The sequence below is a fragment of the Nyctereutes procyonoides genome, unplaced genomic scaffold (assembly GCF_905146905.1).
Source record: "Nyctereutes procyonoides isolate TBG_1078 unplaced genomic scaffold, NYPRO_anot_genome, whole genome shotgun sequence".
NCBI lineage: Eukaryota > Metazoa > Chordata > Mammalia > Carnivora > Canidae > Nyctereutes > Nyctereutes procyonoides.
In genome coordinates, this window is record NW_026575037.1 from 6,314,884 (window position 1) to 6,322,500 (window position 7,617).

The following is a 7,617-nucleotide window of genomic DNA, read 5'->3' on the forward strand; positions in this document are numbered from 1 at the left end:
TTCTTTTATTCTTGGAAAGTAAGTACTTGGGAATGTCCAGTAAAAAGCAGTATGGGATCCCTGGGTGGCGCAGCGGTTTAGCGCCTTCCTTTGGCCCAGGGTGCGATCCTGGAGACCAGGGATCGAATCCCACGACGGGCTCCCGGTGCATGGAGCCTGCTTCTCCCTCTGCCTATGTCTCTTCTCTTTCTGTGTGTGTGTGTGACTATCATAAATAAATAAAAATTTTTTAAAAATTTTAAAAAGCAGTATGCACTAAACTCACGCAGCATGCCAGATTCTGGGGAGAGTGAGGCTGCCTCTGACTCTGGGCCCTCCCACTCAGGGTGGGGGAACAGGAGCACTGAGAAGAAACAACCAGGAACCAGGAATGACCCAAGAGCCTGGTAAGCGACCACCTGCACGAGACCAGCAGTGCGTCAGCCAGCACTGGAGGTCAGACAAGGGAGGTCACTGGGAAGAATGGACACGCTTCCCTGTCTGAGGCAACGAAACCACCCTGTCACCCAGTCCCTGCACCGTGAACCTGATCCCCTCCAGGCCAAGATGACTATCCTCCTGCTGGCCTCTTCTCTGGTCCTGCCCCTGCAGACACCATGCTAAGTCTCCGACGTATTTCACAAAAACTTTGAAATGTGATTCATCCTATCATCATTGATGTCTTGGTTATGATCTTATTTGCAATATCTCATTTTTTCCTCATAACCCTGCAAGGGAGAGATAACCCTGCACAGATCACAACAGGAGATATCAGAGGTTAAGGAATTCGTGCAGCCAGGATTCAAATCCAGTTGATCTGGTTCTCCACCCTGGTGGACCCTGGCTTTCAGAGCAGTAACTTGCAACTCTGGTGCCCAGAGCCAGCAACACAAACACTCAGCAGCTAACGTTGTGATTTATTACCTGACTCATAGAAAGAACAACCCAGCAGCTTCCTGTTTTAATTATCCTTGCTAATAACCATTTCTGAAGAGATTCATGCGGTGTCAACATGCAGATGTAACTTTTCTTTTCTCCCCAGTGGCTGTGCAGGTCTCGAGCCTCCCTTCGGGAGGTCCCTGGAGTTTTGCAATCCCACTACAAATGCAAAACAGAAGTTAGCACAAATAATCCTGAACTGCTTTCATGCCACATGTGCATGCTAGACCAGGGATGTTCTCCTGCTTCCAAGGAGAGCACTGCAACGTAACGGGGAAATCAGGGGAGGATGGGTGGAAGGGGCAAGATTTACCTGTGGGTAGGACTCCAGGCAGAGGAGAACTGGAAGTATACGACTAAGGCTGGGAAGAGTTCATACTGCAAAGTGGCAGGACAGAGAGTTGGACACATAGCCTAGAGCCAAACTGCTAAGGGCTTTAACTGCCAGGATGAGGACCTGGGAGAACAGGCAGGAGGCAGTTACACTCCCAAAGAGGGACAAAGAGGGTCTGTCGGCAAGTTGGATCACGGACGGGAGGGCCACTGAGAAGCATGTAGAAGGAAGAGTGCCCCTCTGTCTCCTGCACCCAGGAACCCTGCACTCTGCTGAGCAGAACGACCATAGCGATGACTCACTGGGCCATCGGCAGTGAGTCCTCAAGGACAATACGATGCCCTTTCTAGAGCAAAAGTGGGACCTCCGCTCCCAGTAGCCTCCATGTTCAGATGCCCATTTCACTTGACTCCTTCTGTCGACTGTCCTTAACCTCCCAAGCCTTTAAAATCAGCATGAAACAGTTCCTCATTCCTGAGGTTATTGCGAGGTGGAATGAGATAATGCATGGAAAATGCAAAGCACGGGGCCTGGCGCGAGTGAGCAGTCAGCAGCTGCGTATGACAGCTCCGCTCCCTTGGTCAGCTGAAACTAATGCCTCCCAAGTGATGAGCATGCTTTTTGAGGACTTGCCTGCTGTGGAAAGCGGCTGTTTTGCTCTTTCTCTGGGAAATGTTAGACACGGGCAGAAGGTGCCACAAAGCAGATTTAAAGATTCCTTTTAGAGGGCTTCCCATAAGATAAGCTGGACAGAGGCAACTTTCTCACATGAGGGGCAGAAGTTCCTTTCTGACAGTCAAGTAGGACTTCACTGGTCCTTATTTTATGCTATTGCTGTACATACAGACTTGGTTTCCCCTTTGTGCTTTTACTTTGATGTCTGTAACAGATTCTTGTAGCATATCCCTGGGTGGGAATCCAGGATGCTTTTGGACCCCAACTATAGAGCTTGAGTCCTGGGAACACTAAACGGACCCTTCTCATAAGACTTGACTCATATTCCCCAAGGCCCCATGCACAGGAAGAGAAGAAAAGCTAACATTTATCCATCTCTGTATGTCCAGGCACTGCGCCGGGCATTTGACAGATATGTTATGCAGTCCTCACATCAGTCCTGTGAGGTTAGGGATTGTTATCCACATGCTATAAATGAGGAAAGAGAGTCTTGGTTGAACGGTCTGGCCCAAACTCGCATCTAGCCAGGGCTGCTACCAAAATCCTGCCTCTTGTGCATCTGGCTAAAGCCCCTTCCTTCCTGCAGGTGCTTCTTCCCCTAGGTTGTCCTCAGGCCTCACAGTAAGCCTGGTACTACTGTTACTAGGACTCTCGTTCAACAACTTTGTTGCAGGCATCTTGAAAAGTTTGTAGTTTGGTGACTTGCTATATTAATTACCTACAACTGTAAGATTGGGAATAAATATTAACTTTGCAAGCTCTAATCGGCCCAAATAACATCTTAGTTCATGATAAGTAAAGGACAGGTTGAATGAAAACAAAAAGGAGAGACTATAGAAAAGTGTGCTCAAAGCAACTTCCTGCTCATCACTCAACCAACTAGAATGGTGTGAGAGTCGATTCAAACAGAAGATCCAACCACAGAACGTGTTGGCTCATTTTAATTATGCTTTTTACAGTTGGATTCCAAAGAAGATATCTTTGCACTTCTTACCTCTTCACATGTCTTTGCTGATAAACTTAGTCAATTTACTGAGTGTCCCTATGGTCGAGGTACCATAGACATAATAAACGATGGAGGAGGGACAGTGTCCCTGCTACAGAAAATGTGGCAAGGTAAGGAAGAAGTAGAGATGAAGGAGCTACTTTAGACAAAATATATACAAAGTAACTTCCCAGCAAGCAAGAACCAGGACAGCTCTGGGTGTGGAGTTGCCAGATTATGATGTTCCATGGCCAGCTGTGTGATCAAGCCGAGCCTCAAAGCCATCTGTGTCCCAGTGCAGGCCTGTGTCTAGATCTGGCCTGTAGCTTTCGGGTTTCAGAAACGTCATGTAATTGGTCTACACAAGATGGATCAGTCCCCAAGAGGTGAAGTCCTGCCAACCGAACTCACGGTAAACTGATAGAAAAACCAGAATGCCAGTTTAACTAACAAGGAAGGGCATACCTTTCCAATTGCTTCTGCAGGGCATCCCTTTCGGCTGCGGGCCAGAAAAACAGAATTTGCATTTTTTAAAATTGCTTTTTATTTCTAGTTCAGCATGCAAGGGGCTTGGAAGTCACTTCATCCTAACAATCAGTAAAAAACTGAAGAAACTGAAAAGTCAACAATTCTTTTAGGACCCGTAAGAGAAGGAAGAGGACAGGGGACAAACCACTGCCCCTAGATGGGAGAGACAGGTGAAAACAGGGAATCGTGGCTCACCAGACAGACTCATGAGCGGCAGCCCACCTGGAAAGAGTGCCAAGTAGGGAAACCTGTACTGTAATTGATGCTGGAGGCTCACTGTGGAAGAACTGAACGTTAAATATTCCAGGGGGAGCCTAATCATGGCCAAGAGGGAAGGGGCTTCCTATTGTGAAATTCACCTCAATCAGTTTCCCACAGTAAGTATGGGATGCAAATCCCCCTCATCCTTCCAGCACAGGGAGAGTAAAAGGAGCCATGTTGAAACACGACTGAGCACACTTCCTGAGGCCTTTCCTGGGGGAAAACTGGTTAATCAGAGCTTAACCTGCTGGGGTATTTTCAGAGCCTAATTGACCTGGGAGAAGGATAATCCCCACCTTCAGCCAATTCTAACCATCTTGTCCCAGTTAAGGGGAAAGGGAAAAAAAAACATTCAAAACACTTGTGAAGTTCACAATCCAGAGGCATAGGCTCAGTAAAAGGCTGAGACCACATCACAGGGCTAGAGCCTGCCTCTGCTCCCCCACACCCCACCACCACATTACTAAAGGACTATTCAGAGAAATTTCTTTTACCCAGTGTGTTGTGTTCAGCTATCAGAAAGAGATTTCAAGACAGACAAAAGTCAGCAAATACAATTTGAAGAGACAGCAAGCATTAGGACCAGATATGGCAGGGACATTGGAATTTAGAACAAGTATGATTAATATGCGAAGGGATCCAACGGATAGACAGTGTGTAAGAACAGATGGGCAACATAAACAGAGAGATGGAAATCTCTACCAAAAAGAAATGGTAGAGATGAAAAACACTGTAACAGACATGAATAATGCCTTTGATGGGCTTACCAGGATCCTGGGCACAGCTGAAGAGAAAATCTTGGAGTTTGAGGATATCTCAACAAAAACCTCCAGACCTGAAGAGCAAAGACAACAGAGACTTAAAACAAAAAACTCAGAACATCCAAGGTTTGTGGGACCACTGCAAAAAGTGTAGCATACTTGTAACACGAGTACCAGAAGCAGGAAAAAAAAAAACCAAAAAAAAAAAAAAAAAAAAAAACGAAGCAGAAGTATTTGAAACAATAATGACTGAGAATTTCCCCTAAAATTAATGCTAGACACCAAACCACAAATCCAGGAATCTCAGAGGACACGAAACAAGATAAATACAAACAGAAAAACAACAAGAATCTATGCCTAAACATATCATTCTCGAATTACTGAAAATCAAAAAGAAACAATCCTGAAAGAAACCAGAGGAAAAAAACATTTTACTTATAAGAGGAGCAAAAGAAGGAATCACATCTGGCTTCTCCACAGAAACCATGCAAGCAAGAAGAAAAAAGTGTTGACAGATAAAAACCACCAACCTAGAATTCTGTATCCTGAGAAATTGTTGTTCAAAAATGAACAAGAAAGAAAAGAGTTCTCAGACAAACAAAAATGGAGAGAATTTGTTGCTAAGACACCTGCCTGGCAAGAAAAATTAAAAAGAGTTCATTAGAGGGAAGAAAAATAGATCAGAAACTCAGATCTATATAAAGAAAGGAAGAGCACTGAAAAAAAAAGTGAAGGTAAAATTTAAACATTTCTTATTCTTAATTAGTCTAGCAGATAACAGTTTGTTCAAAATAATAATAGCAACCATGTATTAGCTTATGAATCTTGTGTGTATACATACACACACACACACACACACATATGCTTGTGTATGTTTATATATAAGTGAAATGAGCAACAGCAATGATACAAGGACCGGAGGGAGGAATTAGGATCCTTTTGTTCCTATAAATTAGGATCATTTTGTTAACTTCCTATGAAGCGGTGTGGTATTATCTGAAAGTAAACTTGATTCATTGTAAATGTATATTGCAAATGCTAGGGCAACCACTAAAAAAAAGTGAAAAAAAAAGTATTATTGAAACACTAAGAAAGCAGAGAAAATGGAATCACATAAAATGCGAAAAAGGGTAGAAGACAAAAATAGAATCAAAGAACAGGGCAACATATTAAGAAAGCAGTAACAAGTATGGCTGACATTAATCCATTTTATATCAATAATTACTTTGAATGTCAATGGCCTAAACGCATCAATGCACTAAAAGAATCATCAGAGTAGATTAAAAAAAAAAAAAAGACCCAACTATGTGTTACTTAAAAGAAACCCACTTTAAGTATAACGACACATACAGATTTAAATCAAATGGATAGAGAAAAATATACCATACTAATCCTAATCAAAAGAAAGCAAGAAGAGTTTAATTTCAGACAGAGCAGACTTCAAAGCCAAGAAAGTTACCAAGGACAAAGAAAGACATTCCGTAATGATAAAAAGGTCGGTCTCCAAGAAGACATAGCAGTCCTTAGCATGATGCACCAAACAACAGAGCAGCAAATTACACGATAATTGCTTGTTAAGCAGGAATCAGGGAAAAGGTGTTGAAAGGTGTGAGGCTCAGATTGTGGTAGTCTGTGTTGCCCTCTCTACCATTCCCTCCACACCCCTGGATAAACACGAATCACAATGTTATTCTTCAGCCCCCTTTTCCTAGGCTCTGTATGAGATGTTTCATACCTACTCACTTAATTCTCTTCAAATAACATGGCTTATCACAACTTACTTGGTCATTACTATATGTAATGTCATCTTCTGATAATCTTAATGTAGCAAACTGTGAAATCCTCAGCAACGTATCTGCAAAAGTTCCTCCAGGGCAGGTTGCATGGAAATGATTAATCTCCATAATGTGAAGATTCTGTTAGTTTCTCCCTTGAACACCTGACACCTTCTGATCACGGCCCCAGGTTCTGGAGATGCTCTCTACTGCCCACACAATCAGTGTATTATAGATTGTAAAAGTGCTAGAAGATTCTGGAGGCAAAGAGGAACTGAATTCATATTGGCCTGAAACAGAGGTCTGGTATCACATAGTTTTTCCTTCATGTCTAATGCAGCTCAGGTGTTAAGGTAGTTCATCCCCTAGAATTCATGGTGACCGAGCACCTCTTAGCTTACCTGAATCCCATCTTGGTCTGCTTGGGCTGCTATGACAAAGTACCATAGACTGAGTGACTCAACAGACATTTACTTCTCACAGTTCCAGAGGCTGGGAAGTCCAAGATCAAGATGCTAGCAAATTCTGTTTCTGGTGAGAACTCTTGGGATCCCTGGGTGGCGCAGCGGTTTGGCGCCTGCCTTTGGCCCAGGGCGCGATCCTGGAGACCCGGGATCGAATCCCACGTCGGGCTCCCGGTGCATGGAGCCTGCTTCTCCCTCTGCCTATGTCTCTGCCTCTCTCTCTCTCTCTCTCTCTCTCTCTCTCTATCATAAAAAAAAAAAAAAAAAAAAAAAAAAAACAAAAAACTCTTCCTGCCTCACAGCTGTATTCTTGTTGTGTGCCCACAGGGTGGAGAGACAAAGAGCTCTGGTCTCTCAACCTCTTCCTAAAAAGGCACTAATCCCAGGGGCCCCTGGGTGGCTCAGTTGGTTAAGCGTTGGACTCTTGATTTCAGCTCAGGTCATGATCTCCGGGTCGTGAGCTAGAGCCCCACATCAGGCTCCTTGCTTAGCCTCTCTCCCTCCTCTTTAAGTAAATAAATCTTTTTTTTTTTTTTAAGGCACTAATCTACCATTAAGAGGCCCCACCCTCATGACCTTATCTAAATCGAGTTGCCTCCCAAAGATGGTTCCTCCAACTACCATCAGATGAGGAGTCAAGATTTCAAACTATGAATTTGGGAAGGACACAAACGTGTAATCCATAGCAGATACCCACTGGGTCCCTTCATACTAGGCATTTTCTTTTTTTTTTTTTTTAAAGATTATTTATTTATTCATAGCAACACACACACACACAGAGGCAGAGACACAGGCAGAAGGAGAAGCAGGCTCCATGCAGAGAGCCTGACGTGGGACTCGATCCAGGGTCTCCAGGATCAGGCCCTAGGCTGCAGGCGGTGCTAAACTGCTGCACCACCGGGGCTGCCCCGTACTA